We start from the raw sequence: 18,835 nt of genomic DNA, 5'->3' as shown, positions 1-18,835 counted from the left end.
GCTGATACGTTTCAGTACTGGTTTAGCTGTCTGCTATATACTCTTGTACCATTACCTCTGCTGATATGTTTCAGTACTGGTTTAGCTGTCTGCTATATACTCTTGTACCATTACCTCTGCTGATTATGTTTCAGTACTGGTTTAGCTGTCTGCTATATACTCCTCTACCATTACCTCTGCTGATATGTTTCAGTACTGGTTTAGCTGTCTGCTATATTCTCCTCTACCATTACCTCTGCTGATATGTTTCAGTACTGGTTTAGCTGTCTGCTATATATTCTTGTACCATTACCTCTGCTGATATGTTTCAGTACTGGTTTAGTTGTCTGCTATATACTCTTGTACCGTTACCTCTGCTGATATGTTTCAGTACCGGTTTGGATATGTTTGCTATATGTGGATGGGTGTCTTACACGGTAAGTATATACATTTATTATATAAGTCACTCTAGCTATAGATTGGGCACTTTTTAAGTAAAGTTGTTATATATTGTTTGTATATAGGCTTTGAGTCAGTAATTCAGTGCTTTGTTTTTAGCGACTTTATTTTGGTGGCTAAATATTTGTCAAGGTTGGTAGAGTCTGTGAAACATACAGGGGATTTTTTGGAGGTAGTAATTTATTTATAAATTAGGATGCTACTTATGTTAGTCTCATGGAATGTTGATAATCATATTTGTATGCAGTATAATAGAAGTATCCATTAGGCTTTATTTAGGTACATTGTTTTTTTCTATATACAAATTCTTACCTGTTTTTTTTTCGTTTGGGCTTGCAACAAGAGCAAATACACATGTGATGACACTTTATGACGTCATCATTTCGCAAAGTTTGCCGTTATAGGCTCTGCCCCAGCTCATTCAGTGCTCTCTTAGAGAGCTTTCATGCAGCATTATTTTATGAATCGTTTTCTTTTTTATAAATATTTGCTCTTTTTCCCATTCTCCCAAACCAGAGAGAGATCTTTAAGAGTGCACTCATTGCACTCACCGTTTTTTTTGCAAGTAAAACATCACCGTTATTAGGGTACTTTAAAACATCCTTTTATCCAAACATTTCGGTGTCTCACATGACACCTTTGACAATGGCATGTATCAGGCAGCGGTGGAACATGCACAGTGCCTAACGGCTATTTAAACTAAATATTTACAAGTCACATGATCTAATTACGTAGGAACCGATGACGATATGCGCTACAGCTTCAGCGTTCTATCAACAGCACACTGCATGGCTAATTTGCATAGCCAATCAAAAAACAGTGAAATCAACACCATCATAGGAGCGGGTGGGCGGCATTACCTTGTAGCGTACGTAAGTGGATTTAGATGTCATCCTAAGTATACTAAAAATAACAAATAACTAATATTAAATACATTTAACATTAATCATAATTAGACTGTGCAGTATATAGCATACAAAGAGTACTCCCTGTCTCAAAGAGTATGGTAGGTATGAATGGTTGTATAACATGGAAAGCACTTTATGGGATCCAATATGGCACCCACATTTGCAAATCTTTTAATGGTATGAGACACTGATTATGCAACCTCACCTTTGCCATCATATCAAATTCTACACTAGGTCCATTGATGATATGTTTTTGGTATGGGGTGGCACAAAGAATACCTGGTGGAATGGATTTCAGGTTTTAATGGCCTTGACTCTCCAATCCGCTTTAAATATGAATATTGTGAGCAAGAAATACACTTTCTTGATTTAAACATTTGCAAAGGTGTTAATGCCATTGGTTATATCTTTTGTACCTCCCTATATACCAAAAAAAAGACAAGAATTCATTATTGTTGACAAACGGCTTTCATCCTAGACATCAAGAGAGGCATCGTCACCTTACAGCTCACCAGGGTTATACATAACAACACGTTAGACAGCACTAAGTAAACACAAGTTGTGTCAATGAAAGATAAATTGAAGATGATAGGATATTGAGCTTGAATGGTTGAAAATGCAGCAGCAAAATACAGGAATTGGAACAGTCTGCACTGTTGGATAAGTAGGTTGTAAAAACCGAAACAAGAGAGGAAATTAACTTTGTGACTACCTATTCTCCCCTACATGGGACTCTCGCCAAGTCTGTCCGATCTGATAAATCATTGCCATTCCAGAATATAGATGCACCTCGCCTGGTATTTTGCAGAGCACCAAATCTATGGGACATGTTGGTCCACAATGACTCTATACAGTGTTACCTGAGATTTGGCTGACCAGTAGAAAGCAACTAGGATGCTACAAGTGTGATGACTGCACCACTTGTAATAGTATGCTCTCTGGACCAGCATTTCACCATCCATTCAATGAACGAAGATACAAAATCAGACACCGGTTAACCTGTACTAGCAAATATGTCGTATATATTCTATTTTGCCCATGCTTCCTGGTGTACGTTGGTAAAACGAGTACTACATTCCGTGACAGGATGGCTAACCATCGGCATGTGATCAGGGAGGCAATTGAAAAGGTACTTCGGATCAGCCTGTAGTGTATCATTTTGCGCAGGCTGGGCATACGGTCGCTAGTATAAGGACTATGCTTATTGACCAGGTACCACCATTGAATAAAAGAGGGGATAGACACAAGAAGCTCTTACAAGTTGAAACAAGGCGGATTTACCTTCTGGATACAGTATCTCCTAAAGGGCTTAATGTGCAACTGGATTACAATGTGTTCCTATAATTTATGATTTAACCTGACAACAGAAGTGTTATAACACAGCCCCCTCTTTGAACCATTCCTCCAAGTTACTCTGAATTAGTGCTGTCCGTGTTAATACAACCATTCATATCTACCATACTCTTTGAGACAGGGAGTACTCTTTGTATGCTATATACTGCACAGTCTTATTATGATTAATGTTAAATGTATATAATATTAGTTACTTGTTATTTTTAGTATATGTACAGGGAGTGCAGAATTATTAGGCAAGTTGTATTTTTGAGGATTAATTTTATTATTGAACAACAACCATGTTCTCAATGAACCCAAAAAACTCATTAATATCAAAGCTGAATAGTTTTGGAAGTAGTTTTTAGTTTGTTTTTAGTTATAGCTATTTTAGGGGGATATCTGTGTGTGCAGGTGACTATTAATGTGCATAATTATTAGGCAACTTAACAAAAAACAAATATATACCCATTTCAATTATTTATTTTTACCAGTGAAACCAATATAACATCTCAACATTCACAAATATACATTTCTGACATTCAAAAACAAATTAGTGACCAATATAGCCACCTTTCTTTGCAAGGACACTCAAAAGCCTGCCATCCATGGATTCTGTCAGTGTTTTGATCTGTTCACCATCAACATTGCGTGCAGCAGCAACCACAGCCTCCCAGACACTGTTCAGAGAGGTGTACTGTTTTCCCTCCTTGTAAATCTCACATTTGATGATGGACCACATGTTCTCAATGGGGTTCAGATCAGGTGAACAAGGAGGCCATGTCATTAGATTTTCTTCTTTTATACCCTTTCTTGCCAGCCACGCTGTGGAGTACTTGGACGCGTGTGATGGAGCATTGTCCTGCATGAAAATCATGTTTTTCTTGAAGGATGCAGACTTCTTCCTGTACCACTGCTTGAAGAAGGTGTCTTCCAGAAACTGGCAGTAGGACTGGGAGTTGAGCTTGACTCCATCCTCAACCCGAAAAGGCCCCACAAGCTCATCTTTGATGATACCAGCCCAAACCAGTACTCCACCTCCACCTTGCTGGCATCTGAGTTGGACTGGAGCTCTCTGCCCTTTACCAATCCAGCCACGGGCCCATCCATCTGGCCCATCAAGACTCACTCTCATTTCATCAGTCCATAAAACCTTAGAAAAATCAGTCTTGAGATATTTCTTGGCCCAGTCTTGACGTTTCAGCTTGTGTGTCTTGTTCAGTGGTGGTCGTCTTTCAGCCTTTCTTACCTTGGCCATGTCTCTGAGTATTGCACACCTTGTGCTTTTGGGCACTCCAGTGATGTTGCAGCTCTGAAATATGGCCAAACTGGTGGCAAGTGGCATCTTGGCAGCTGCACGCTTGACTTTTCTCAGTTCATGGGCAGTTATTTTGCGCCTTGGTTTTTCCACACACTTCTTGCGACTCTGTTGACTATTTTGAATGAAACGCTTGATTGTTCGATGATCACGCTTCAGAAGCTTTGCAATTTTAAGAGTGCTGCATCCCTCTTGCAAGATATGTCACTATTTTTGACTTTTCTGAGCCTGTCAAGTCCTTCTTTTGACCCATTTTGCCAAAGGAAAGGAAGTTGCCTAATAATTATGCACACCTGATATAGGGTGTTGATGTCATTAGACCACACCCCTTCTCATTACAGAGATGCACATCACCTAATATGCTTAATTGGTAGTAGGCATTCGAGCCTATACAGCTTGGAGTAAGACAACATGCATAAAGAGGATGATGTGGTCAAAATACTCATTTGCCTAATAATTCTGCACTCCCTGTAGTATCTGTTCGTGTAACAGTCTTGAAACCTCTGAATCAGCTCATGTATACTCCGATGTAACGCCACCCACCCGCTCCTATGATGGTGTTGATTTCACTGTTTTTTTATTTGCTATGCAAATTAGCCATGCATTGTGCTGTTGATAGAACGCTGAAGCTGTAGCGCATATTGTCATCAGTTCCTATGTAATTAGATCATGTGACTTGTAAATATTTAGTTTAAATAGCCGTTAGGCACTGTGCATGTTCCACCGCTGCCTGATACATTCCATTGTCAAAGGTGTCATGTGAGGCACCTAAATGTTTGGATAAAAGGATGTTTTAAAGTACACTAATAAAGGTGATGTTTTGTACCTCACTGTTCATTACCCACTATGATGAAGCAGCGTGCAGAGATGGAGGTTAAACTGGTAATTGGAGGTTATGAAGGTGAGATTATCCAGACCACTAAAGAGAGGTTATTAAATGCCGCAATGATATGGAATCTTATGGAGCTCAATGGAGGTACCCAACAACTGAATCTTGTTACCACATATACCCCAATGTGTGGGATATTACAACAACATTGGTCTCTTCTAGAATCTGATCCATCACTACCATTTTACAGGATGAAGCCACCACGGATGGTATGCTGGAGAGCGGACAACCTGAGGGATTTGTTGTTAAAAACTGATCCCCTCGAATGTTACCAAAAGGAAACTTGGTTGAAGTCCTCCAAGAAGGGATGCTTCACATGCGGAAGTTGTGTGACGTACAACAGCATGTTGAGGGGTCAGTCGTTCCAAAATCCTCATAACACAATCCGTCACAGATTGACATGCACAAGTACGATATAGATATATATATATATATATATATATATATATATATATATATATATATATATATATATATATATATATATATAAATGTTTGGATATTTCTTTGGAAGGAACTAAACAGGGAAAGATAATCTGTAGTATCTATCGGAAACCATCTGCAGGCAATGCACTGCTGCATGCCAGCAGTTGCCATCCCCGACATGTCCCCTTTGCCGTAGCAAAGGGGCAGTTTGTCAGGGTTAGGAGGAACTGCACTCTGAATGACACTTTTTGTGAAAAATCACTAGAATTAAGTGATAGACTGAAAAGACGTGGTTATTCTAACCAAGTGGTTTCTAAAGCTAGAGAGCAAGTCTTAGACCTTGATAGGAACACTTTAATTCAAGGGTCTTCCACCAACACAGTCTCAGACACCCACCAAGGCGTTACTTTTGTAACAGATTTCAGCACACAATACACTGAAATATGCAGGATTGTTAAAAAACATTTCAAACTTCTCTCAGCTGATGATAAATTGGAAAATTGTGTCAAAACTGGTTTAAGATGTTCTTATCGGAGAGCGAAAACCTTGGCAAATGTTTTATCACCATCAATGTTACCTGAATTGAACAGACCTGTGAGTTCATGGTTAACTCACAAAGGTCTGTTCAAATGCAGACAAAAATGTCGGGTCTGCGAATACATCTTGGTGTCAAACATCTTTAGATCAGAAGTTACGGGTGACACTTTCCCAATCAACAGCTGCCTAAAATGCACATCAACCTATGTAGTGTATCTTCTCACCTGCATATGCTGTCACCTACAGTATGTAGGATTAACTACTAATGAGGTGAAGGTCCGTATTCGTAACCATCTATCAACCATTCAAGCAGGAGAAGCGAGTACTCCTTTAGTCAGACACTTTGCACGTTGCCACAATATAGACATTAGTAGCTTAAGGTGGCAGGCTATAGAGAGGGTGGTATGCCCACCAAGAGGAGGTGATCGCGACAAACTGTTGCAGAAGAGGGAGATGTATTGGATATTCAAGCTTCAGACCAGAGTACCTCTGGGTCTGAATTCGGAATATGACCTAATACATTTTTGGAAATAAATTTTTGGAAATGACGTGTTGGTCCATGCATCTCCCTCTTATGTGACACAATCCTGTGATCACGGGTATCAATTTAGTCAAATGATTTAATTTGGTATCCTAATACTTTAAATAACATTTAAATAGACGGGACAGTTTGACTGGTTGTATTATGTCAACTCTCCCTAGTCCTATCCTTCTAGCAATTTTTCTAGTTAGTAGTCTAGTAAGCAATTTTTGTCTAACAATTTTTTCTAACACTTTTCTAGAACTAATTCTAGTAAAAGTTTTTTTCTAGCAAATGTTTTCAGCAACTTTTGCTGGCAATTTTTCTAACTTTTCTAGCAATTGTTTCTGGTAATTTTTCCAACAAAATCATGCATATATTAATATACACTATTTATCTAATACAGCTATATGTAATTGTTGAGCATTAATAAAATAACGCATTATTGGGTTCATTAGCACTATAACCAGATTGATTCTGTTATTCCTTGTTTATATAAATATATAGAACTTAGTTTCCACAAGAGTGCTTAAGTTTAACTCATTATATCTATTTATTTCTGTATTCGTGTACTTGTATATACATGTATATTTTTGTATTCCCTTGCATATGTATTATTCTTATTTTTCATGCATAGCGTACCAAGTTTCATGCATAGTTTATACGTTAGTTTAGCGCTGTGACTTCTGCATTGATAAATATTTATAGAATAAACTAGTAACTTATAAGAATCATTACACATTTGAACTGTTAAGAGGCATTAATGTTTAAAGTGTATACATGGGGTTAAAAATCCCCAAGTGAAACTTGTCAACAATTAAAGTTTTAAACCAATAGAAGTTGTCCAGCTGCCTTAAATAGGCAGACTGTGATTTTTACTGCAGCTATGATTACGCCTTGAGTGGCGAAACATGTCAGCAGCAGCCATTGTTTGTCAAGTAATACCTGTGATTTTCCATTGATCATGTACCACATGGATTTTTAAACTAATAAATCGAGGTTGGAATTGGAGATACCTGCTTGCACTCGTTTTTCTTCATATATATATATATATATATATATATATATATATATATATATATATATATATATATATATATATATATATATATATATATATATATATATATATATATATATATATGCTCATCTGCCCATGCTCACTGGTGTATATTGGCAAGACGGTCACGAGATTTAGAGAGAGGATGGGCAATCATCGTTGTGCCATCCATGATGCCCTCACAAAGGGGGATTTGGAACAACCAGTGGCACAACACTTTGCCAGACATAACCATAGTGTGTCTAGTCTTAGATCGATGTTGATTGATTATGTTCCTCCCCTAGCTAGGGGTGGGGATAGAGCTAAGAAACTATTACAAATGAAGACAAAATGGATCCATACACTGGACACTTTGGTACCAAGAGAGCTAAATCTCTATATCTCAGCAAAATTGAAAAAAGCACTCACTGGTCTTCAGATAACAGTTCAAATGAAATTTTAGTGACGTTTCGGGACAAATAGCGTCCCTTCCTCTGACCAACAGAAACTGCAAACAAACAAATAAAGGCCTGTTAAGCCCTCCCCTAAAGAGGCCACCAATGAATGGAGGCCATGTGCAAACCTGTCAGGACTGTACCAATTGAAAAAGTGATCTTAAACAAATAAAGTGTAAAATATCTAAATCATGTATCGAGTGTATATCATATGTATATAAACAAGGTGTACAAAGAACTACATATATGTCCCTCATTCCAAGTCCTTGAGACCATCCCTGGCAAAGTAGGAGCCCACATGTGGAACATTCCAAATTAGGAAAACACCCCCCCCCATGGGAGTTAACCATCCAAATATAAACACATACCCAATAAGTGCAATCAAAGTCTTATAAATAAATAAATAAATAAAGCAAATCAAGCCATAGTTACCAGTATAAATGCAATTATATCAAAGAGAAACGCATATCCATATCAGCATAATAAGATATTTATGCTTGTCGGCTCCGATCGTAGGAAAACTCAGCCACACCTACCGTTGTCCGATTGGTCAGAGACCGTAATTCAGCAAACGAATAATAAACTCCCTTCAGCGATGTGTAAGCAAAAGTAAACAAACCTACATCGTACTCCCAGAATGCTTCATCATACTTTTAGGACGCATCTGACCTCAGAAACCTCAAATAAATAATGAGCGCTGTATATTATATCACAAGCTGTTGTGGGCGCCTCACACACACATTACTCTCACCGATCGTATAATTAAAAACCATAAAGTGCCTAGTTCATTATGCTTACAAATCCCAGTGTGAAGATACGAGTAAAAATTGAAAACCAAATTTGCCGCTGTGTCATATTAGTATAATAAGGCATTTTTGCATGTCAGAGCCTATCGTAGTGAAATTTAACCCCACCTACCGATGCTTGATTGGTCAGAGACCGCAATTCAACAAGCCACTGATAGGCTCACTACGGCGATGTGTGAGCAATAATAAACAAACAATATCCATCATTCCCAGACTATTTATAGAACACATCAGCATTCAGACCCATCCAAAATACTAAGCCGCGCTGTGTATCATCTCATAAGACGTTGCGGGTGCCACTGGCCCACATATTACTATCACCGAAGAAGTAATAACATATAAGTTGCCCAATGCTTACAATTCACCGTGTGACAACAAGGACAAAAAATAGCCGCAATTACGCGCTCTCATAGTATACGTTAAACGGGCCAGAAGATGCAAGATATTTAGTCCAGATATATATATATATATTACATCTACATAAAACAAACATTAATCCTCAGGGCCACAAGTGCCCATTCTTCTCTTCACTGACCAATCGCAATGCTGCCTATCAACACCGTGTCTGTACTGAGCATATAGGACATGATGATCAGCGCAACTAAAACACATATAACTCACCTCTCTGAATCCAGAGAATCAAAAGAATACTGTCTCTAATTCACGCACCGGAAAACAATAACCAAAATAAATATAAGAAAATCTGAGGAATCACCTAAGACAGTAAAAGCACTATCCCCTCTTCTAAAGCCAAAAATGCAAAGTGTTAATAATAGTGCTAAACCAAAACATTACCATCTACTGTGCATATCCATACATACAACATAATACAAAATATACTACCCCTTCTACAAATAACCCAAATTCCCCCCCCCATTGGGGCTCAACCACCGCCAGGCGAACATGGAATCAGGACAAACCATCAAACTCACAAGTGTTTAATTAGTGATGTGTGCACATAAAAGACAATATATACTTTAAAATCGTATGACCCCAGGATCGGGTCAAAGTTAAAAACAATTAGTCCTATACATCAATCAAATATAATGTAAATTTCAATGATAGTACAATTATTCTGTAAATAAACAATACAAGACAGGGTCTAAGCTAAAACTACATACAAATATATTAACAGCATGATCCAAGCATAGACGAGAAGTAAAAGAAAAAGCAGGAAGGAAAAAAAGAGAGAAAGAGAAAAAGGAGATTAAAAAGGGGGGGGGGGGGATAGCAGCAGTGTCCAGGAGTTTGAGACGCACGCCTTATGTTGGTCCCACAGAGGAAGTTCTCCTGGAACTTTTGTCCATTTGTTTAAGAGAAATTTTTTTTCGATTCAACAAGAAATTCTACCTACAGATAGCGGGCACAGCGATGGGGTCCAATGTGGCCCCATCGCTGGTGAACTTATTTATGGCAGAATATGAAACCATCCAGATGCAAGTATACGATAATCCTGCCATAAAGTTTTATCACAGATATATAGATGATTTGTTCCTGGTCTGGCAAGATGGTATGGAGTCACTCAACACGTGGATTGAATCACTTAACATGATTGAAAGTACCATCAAATTCCAACATGTGGCTGACTACACATCAGTTGACTATCTCGCTGTGAGGTTATACAAAACTAATGGAGCATTGGGGACCACTTTATTCAGGAAGAAAACTGATCGTAATTCCATATTACATGCTGACAGTTGCCATCAACCATCATTAATTTGAAACATCCCTAAAGCCCAATTTCAAAGGGTGATCCGTAACAATACGGATACAATAAAGTGTGATACACAGCTGAATGAGATGATTGACAGCTTTGCTCAACGGGGTTATAAAAAGCCATTTCTACGTTCAATGTGTAACCAAATAGTGAATGGAGAACCAGAGGACAAGACTTACACAACAGAGAAGATGTCACAACTCACTTTTGTAACAACTTATACCCCTGACCAACATCTCCTACCGAAGGCCATTAAGAAGGAATGGAGATTGATTCAATCAGATATGTCACTGCCATTTGCACATTGGAATGCTCCACGACTAGCATACAGGAGAGGGAAGAGCTTAAAGGACCATCTGATGAAAGCAGATTACTACTCACCCACCGAAAAACAGACTTGGTTAAAACGAAAAAATGGTTGCTTCAAATGTTTGGGTTGTGTGACTTGTAACAGTATGCACGCAGGCAGCACGTTCCAACATCCGGAGAGGCGGAAAAGATACAATATCAAATACTTTTTGACCTGTACAACTACACACATCATCTACCTTTTGAATTGTCCATGTGGTTTATTCTATGTGGGCAAGACCATTGATGATGCCCGGACCCAGATGGCGAACCATCGGTCGGCTATCAGGGCTGCCCTGAAGAAATAGAAAGCAGAACAACCAGTGGCACGACATTTTTTGGAAAATCAACATACTGTCACAGATCTGCGATTCCGTGTAATCGATCACGTTCCAGTTCCAAACAGAGGGGGCAACAGAGCAAAGATTCTTCTTCAGAAAGAAGCGAGATGGATCCATGAACTTGGAACTCTTGCTCCTAGAGGACTGAATATACAATCAGGCTGGCAGTCTTTTCTATATGCATATGGTGTTCTATGGTTGGCTTAACATGAGAGTTCATGGTCCTTATCTTGATGAGAGTACATGATACCATCCATCTTCTTTTTCTTTTCCTTCTCTGCTGGATATTCCCCCCCCCCCTTTTTTATCTCCTTTTTCTTTTTCTCTCTTTTTTTCTATCCTTTTTTCCTTCCTGCTTTTTCTTTTACTTCTCATCTATGCTTGGATCATGCTGTTAATATATGTGTATGTAGTTTTAGCTTTGACCCTGTCTTGTATTGTTTATTTACAGAATAATTGTACTATCATTGAAATTTACATTATATTTGATTGATGTATAGGACTAATTGTTTTTAACTTGGACCCGATCTTGGGGTCATACGATTTTAAAGTATATATTGTCTTTTATGTGCACACATCACTAATTAAACACTTGTGAGTTTGATGGTTTGTCCTGATTCCATGTTCGCCTGGCGGTGGTTGAGCCCCAATGGGGGGAATTTGGGTTATTTGTAGAAGGGGTAGTATATTTTGTATTATGTTGTATGTATGGATATGCACAGTAGATGGTAATGTTTTGGTTTAGCACTATTATTAACACTTTGCATTTTTGGCTTTAGAAGAGGGGATAGTGCTTTTACTGTCTTAGGTGATTCCTCAGATTTTCTTATATTTATTTTGGTTATTGTTTTCCGGTGCGTGAATTAGAGACAGTATTCTTTTGATTCTCTGGATTCAGAGAGGTGAGTTATATGTGTTTTAGTTGCGCTGATCATCATGTCCTATATGCTCAGTACAGACACGGTGTTGATAGGCAGCATTGCGATTGGTCAGTGAAGAGCACAATGGGCACTTGTGGCCCTGAGGATTAATGTTTGTTTTATGTAGATGTAATATATATATATATATCTCTGGACTAAATATCTTGCATCTTCTGGCCCGTTTAACGTATACTATGAGAGCGCGTAATTGCGGCTATTTTTTGTCCTTGTTGTCACACGGTGAATTGTAAGCATTGAGTATTGGGCAACTTATGTTATTATTACATCTTCGGTGATAGTAATATGTGGGCCAGTGGCACCCGCAACATCTTATGAGATGATACACAGCGCGGCTTAGTATTTTGGATGGGTCTGAATGCTGATGTGTTCTATAAATAGTCTGGGAATGATGGATATTGTTTGTTTATTATTGCTCACACATCGCCGTAGTGAGCCTATCAGTGGCTTGTTGAATTGCGGTCTCTGACCAATCAAGCATCGGTAGGTGGGGTTAAATTTCACTACGATAGGCTCTGACATGCAAAAATGCCTTATTATACTAATATGACACAGCGGTAAATTTGGTTTTCAATTTTTACTCGTATCTTCACACTGGGATTTGTAAGCATAATGAACTAGGCACTTTATGGTTTTTAATTATACGATCGGTGAGAGTAATATGTGTATGTGTGTGAGGCGCCCGCAACAGCTTGTGATATAATATACAGCGCTCCTTATTATTTATTTGAGGTTTCTGAGGTCAGATGTGCCCAAAAAGTATGATGAAGCATTCTGGGAGTATGATGTATGTTTGTTTACTTTTGCTTACACATCGCTGGAGGGAGTTTATTATTGGTTTGCTGAATTACGGTCTCTGACCAATCGGACAACGGTAGGTGTGGCTGAGTTTTCCTATGATCAGAGCTGACAAGCATAAATATCTTATTATGCTGATATGGATATGCGTTTCTCTTTGATATAATTGCATTTATACTGGTAACTATGGGTTGATTTGCTTTATTTATAAGACTTTGATTGCACTTATTGGGTATGTGTTTATATTTGGATGGTTAACTCCCATGGGGGGGGGTTTCCTAATTTGGAATGTTCCACATGTGGGCTCCTACTTTGCCAGGGATGGTCTCAAGGACTTGGAATGAGGGACATATATGTAGTTTTTTGTACACCTTGTGTATATACATATGATATACACTCGATACATGATTTAGATATTTTACACTTTATTGTTTGTTTAAGATCACTTTTTCTGTCAATTGGTACAGTCCTGACAGGTTTGCACACGGCCTCCATTCATTGGTGGCCTCTTTAGGGGAGGGCTTAACAGGCCTTTATTTGTTTGTTTGCAGTTTCTGTTGGTCAGAGGAAGGGACTCTATTTGTCCCGAAACGTCACTAATAAATGTCATTTGAACTGTTATCTGAAGACCAGTGAGTGCTTTTTTTTCAATTTTGCTGATGAATTTTCCTACAGAGCACCCTGGCAGTTAATGGTAGCTGGTCAGAGTGCATATACCCTTTCTTTCATTTTGGCTGTGTATATATGTGTATGTATGTATGTATGTATGTATGTATGTATATATATATGGAATCGTTTTGACGATATGTATGTATATATATATATATATGGAATCGTTTTGACGATATGTATGTGTATATATATATATATATATATATGGAATCGTTTTGACGATATGTATGTATATATATATATGGAATCGTTTTGACGATATGTATGTGTATATATATATATATATATATATATATATATATATATATATATATATATATATATATATATATATATATATATATATATATATTAGGAATCGTTTTGACGATGCATCACGATGCGGCATGAAACGATTCTGCATCGATGCGGTGAGACGCGAGAATCAATTAACGTTATCCACGTGACCAGCCTCCAGGACAAGTAACAGAAATTGCGCGAAAGCAACATGGGCGGTCTCTGGAAGTGCCGAAGTTACACAGTAGCAAAGCAGCACTGGACTCACTGTGTGTTGCCTGAGATTGATGATGGTGAATGTGATGACGATTCCGACTCAGAGTATACACAGCGTGCTCATTTTTATTTTGTGGGAGACAGAGGAGGAGACCTATGGTGAGAAACTAATAACTTTAAAAGCTTATTTATTTACCAAAACGTTGTACATTTTGCCAATGCCATAATTGCCATTGCCTATGCCTACTTGCCTAGTAATTACTAATTAGCTTACTGAAAGAGCACAATAAGGGGTACACAACAATAAGGGGTACACAACAATAAGGGGTACACAACAATAAGGGGTACACAACAATAAGGGGTACAATTAAAATATTAATTATCAAATCAATATTATTTACTTAACGCTACTACTACTGACTGAGGCTCAGGCTGCTGCATAATTGCTGCATTATTGAATATTGCATATATAAAATTTATTATAAATAATAATACTATATTGTCTATTACTCTAATCTATCTATCTACATGTTTTTCACATGGATGGTCTGTGGCCCCTCTACAATACTACAATCAATAATCTTGTAGATGTTTTTCACATGGATGCCTTGCCTGGTCTGAAGTGCAAATATTTTAAATATACACTTATATTATATATATATAATAGTATACTATTTATTTAATATAATAAATTTTATATATGCAATTTAATATGCAATGCAAATGCATGTGATTGTGCACAGTGCTGAGTGCTCTCTTAAAAGATGCCACATGCCAATCCGAAGAACCCAATCCCTGTTTTATAAGTTAACAAGGCTAAAAGCTGCATTTTTAAACATACTAAACTAAAGGCCATAAAACCCAATTTGTGATTCAAGAAAGTGCATGCAATTTTAAACAACTTTCCCTATTATATCATTTGCTTATCCTTTGTTGAAATGCATAGCCTATTAGCCTCCTCCTTGTGCACTAAGTATTATATAGTAAGTAATGTGTGTGCTGTGCAATGCATTGCTAATATGTCATCAACAAACGATATCTGAGAAGTATGAAGCAAATTAAATAGAAGTTAGTTATGTTTTTTATTTAAAATTGTATTCTCTATCTGAATCATGAAAGTAAATGTTTGGGTTTCATTGCACCTTTTAAGTGTGTAATATATATTACAGTAAGTGTCAGCAAGTGATGTCCCCTGCAATGCAATTTGTTTTCAAATGTTGGCAAAATGGCGTAGTTAAAGTTACTAGTACTTGTTGATTTTACATTTGCGGCTTGACATTTTGACAACTTAGTGGGTTTTTTTTTTGGTTTTTTTTAACACTGACAGAGTTCGACGTTGACAACAACATCATCCGTCACATATGTACATGTCATGCTAAAATGAGAGGGAGACAAAAAAGATAGAGAGATAAAAAAATGCACCTAGCATTTTAAAAGCAAGCATCTGGGCACATTTTGGATTTTATGAACATACTGGAAAGCACGAATTGGACAAGACACACACGGTTTGTAAAGCCTGTCACACAAAAATTAAATTCCTAGGGAATACTACTAACTTGAGAAATCACGTTAGACGTTTTCACTCTGAGATGCTAACACCTGCCGCCAGTGCCACTGCCAAGGAAATAACAAGACTAGCTGAAGCTCATCAGCGAAGAATTGATGCAATGCTGTCAACTTTGCCGCCCAACTCTGAAAAAGGGAAGAGAATAACCAAAGCTGTGGCAACTTTCATAGCGAAGGACCTACGGCCTTACTCTGTTGTGGAAAACCTTGGGTTTTGCAACCTGTTGAAGACGCTAGAGCCACGTTATAAGATCCCGTCACGCAATCACTTAACAGAAAACGTTATACCTGCACTCTACCACGAAACAAAAGCTCAGGTAATTGCATCAATGAGCCAAGCCAGTCGAGTCGCAATAACGTGTGATTCATGGACTTCAGTCACGACGGAGTCTTATGTAACAGTAACTGCACATTACGTTAGCAAGGACTGGAAGATCTTGTCGCATGTGCTGCAAACAAGAGCAGTTTATGAGTCTCACACGGGTTCTCATCTGGCGGTGCTACTGTCTTGTGTCGTGGAAGAATGGCAGCTGTCCGATAAATCTGTAGTGCTTGTGACCGACAATGCGTCAAACATGATTGTTGCTGCTCAAGTTGGAAAATTCCCTCATGTAAAATGCTTCGCCCATACACTGAATCTCGCATCCCAGCGGGTGCTGAAAGTGGCCACGCTCTCCAGGCTTTTAGGCAGAGTGCGACGAATATCAACATTTTTTTCACCGCAGCACTACAGCAAACCACTGTCTGAAAGAAATACAGAAATGTCTTGGCCTGAAGAATCATACGCTGATAACTGATGTGACAACAAGGTGGAACAGCTCATATGACATGGTCAAAAGTTCCTAGCACAGCAACCTGCAATCTGTGCCACATTGTTGTCTCCAGAAGTCAGAAAAAGTGAGTCAGATCTCTGCACTCTCAACGAAACGGATGTGTCAAATGCAGAGGATGCTGTGAGTGCATTAAAGCCAATGAAAGATGCAACCACACTGATGTCAGAAGAGCACAATCCAACTGTTTCTCTCATTGTTCTCTAAATGCACAACTGCTCCAGAACATGACAGAAACCATGGGAGACACACCCATGATCCATGAGATCAAGAATGCCATCAAAACAGATCTCCTGAAGAGGTACAGAAGTGAGGCAGAGAAGAAGATACTTTATACAGCCTCTGCCCTGGATCCTCGTTTTAAGGGACTGCCTTTTATTCTCACAGAGGAGGAGAGATTGGAGATATACAGAGGAGTGACTGAGGAGGCTGCATCCTTAGAGGTAATTTTAATTGCATCATGTTTCTTGAAAAATGTATAAATTGAAAACAAACATAAAACATATCATCCATAACAAAATAGGCTTAGCTAGCAGTAGCTTGCTTAGTAGCTAGTTTAATGAGTAGTACAATGTTTATTATATAAGACAGTTCTAAAACGTCAGTCAACTTTCCTCCTCCTCCGTCCACTCCTGAGTCCTAATAGATGTGAGCTGTTGCATGCATTTATTTATGCACTACTGTCTCTCTGAGCACACACATAGCATTAGCTAGCTGGCTGCTCGAGGTAATAATGAATGCTATTTTTTTCGATTCTTTTGTTCAAACACAGATTGAGTGTACTAGTACAGTTACATCTAGGAGGACAAACGTGGATGAAGTGCCACTGCCTGAGGGAAAAGAAACTCTGGAAGAAGAATCACCCATCAAGGAGGATAACCCTTCTCCTCCCAAAAGAAAGTCCACATTGCTGCTCATGAATTTGCTGGGACAGTTTTTCACTGACACTGAAGGTACAATAGAACCCAAGACCCCCTATGCCAAGGCTGAAGAGGAAATAGAGAAATATTGTAAAGCCCCATCTCTGCCTCTCACTGAAGACCCTTTGAACTGGTGGCATGTACATGAGGTCATATTTCCCCTCCTCTCTCATTTGTCAAAGCAATACTTGTGTATCCCAGGTACAAGCGTGTCTGCAGAGCGGGTTTTCTCCACTGCAGGAGATGTGGTAACGGCAAAAAGAAGCACCCTCAAACCAGAGCATGTGGATCAACTTGTGTTCTTACAGAAAAACCTACATATTCCATAATTCTGAGTAGTGATTCAGGTTTATATTAATATATTTAATGTTTTTTGGCACATCCAGAAGAAAGTGCTGTGTGCCCCACTGCCCAGTGCAGACTACTGTTAAGTTATTTTATATTTGTTAAAGTTATATAGCTTTATAGCTTTTTGAAAAATGAAGCTTAAAACCTTGAGTAAATCTTTGTTGGATCACAAAATATACTAGTACACTACACGACACGACCGACCACGTCACTCACTGTCACAGTCACACAAACAATACAAAAGAAACAACACACAACTGCACACACCTCATGTGTGCGTGTCAGTGTCACCCTTCACCATGATTCACTCTTTTTATGATGTGTGGTTTTTTGGTATTGTGTGACTGTGTGTGACTGTGACTGTGTGTGTGTTGTGTAACAATATATTTGTGATCCCATAAAGATAATCAAAGTTAGTAAATATACTAGTAGTTCAATGCTACTTGTATAATGTCTATTACTACTTCTAGTGTTACTGTGATGTTTGCCAATCAGGAAGTGCTCTGTTTTGTAGATGTTGTGCTATTGTTTACAGCACCCCTGTATTGTTTGCAATGCAGTGAGTGCATATTGCATAAGGGATTATTCACACTAAAATTGTCTATTTTAAATAGACCCTTTAAGAAAGATATTGTATGTTTTTGTTTATGATCCCAAATGCCATCCCACTCCCAGGCAGATCTGTAGGGGTTAACCTAATATAACCAACCAGTTAACAATAACAATGTGTGTACTGTCTAACTGTCTTTATGAGTGTGTGACTGTGAGTGAGTGCCAGTTTGAATGTTGTTTGTATCTATCTATGAGTGTGTGTGAGACTGAGTGCCTTAACTGCCTTTGAATGTTTTTGTTTGTATGTGTGTCTGTCTATGAGTGTGAGTGTGACTGTGGCTGACTGGCTGTGGTGCCTTTGAATGTTTTTGTTTGTGTGTGTCCCACTGTCTCTAGTGTCTGTCTAGTGACTATCTAACTGTCTATGAGTGTGCAGAGAGTGAGACTGAAGCCAAACCACTATATTAGGGGAAGGAAAAGCCTTGAGTAAATCTTTATTGGATCACAAATATACTGTACAGACAGTACACAACACACACACACACAGTCACACACAACAGCACAATACAAAAATAAAGCACACACACCTCAGGTGAGTGGCGTGTCACCCTTTCTTCACCACGATTTACTCCTTGATGTCTGTGT

At 38.4% G+C, this 18,835-nt stretch overlaps 1 long non-coding RNA gene across 1 annotated transcript in view; it reads left to right on the top strand.

Annotated features, from left to right (window-relative positions):
• The window catches only part of LOC128659708 (uncharacterized), a 37,169-nt gene extending 19,178 nt beyond the window's left edge, over positions 1-17,991 (top strand). The window contains exon 3 of the long non-coding RNA XR_008402469.1: positions 17,143-17,991. This is a non-coding gene — a long non-coding RNA (uncharacterized LOC128659708). The remainder of the gene's footprint in view (positions 1-17,142) is intronic.
• The last annotated feature ends 844 nt before the right edge of the window (positions 17,992-18,835 follow it).

This window comes from Bombina bombina, chromosome 5 (genome assembly GCF_027579735.1).
Source record: "Bombina bombina isolate aBomBom1 chromosome 5, aBomBom1.pri, whole genome shotgun sequence".
Taxonomy (NCBI): domain Eukaryota; kingdom Metazoa; phylum Chordata; class Amphibia; order Anura; family Bombinatoridae; genus Bombina; species Bombina bombina.
This window is presented reverse-complemented; position numbering and strand designations above follow the sequence as displayed.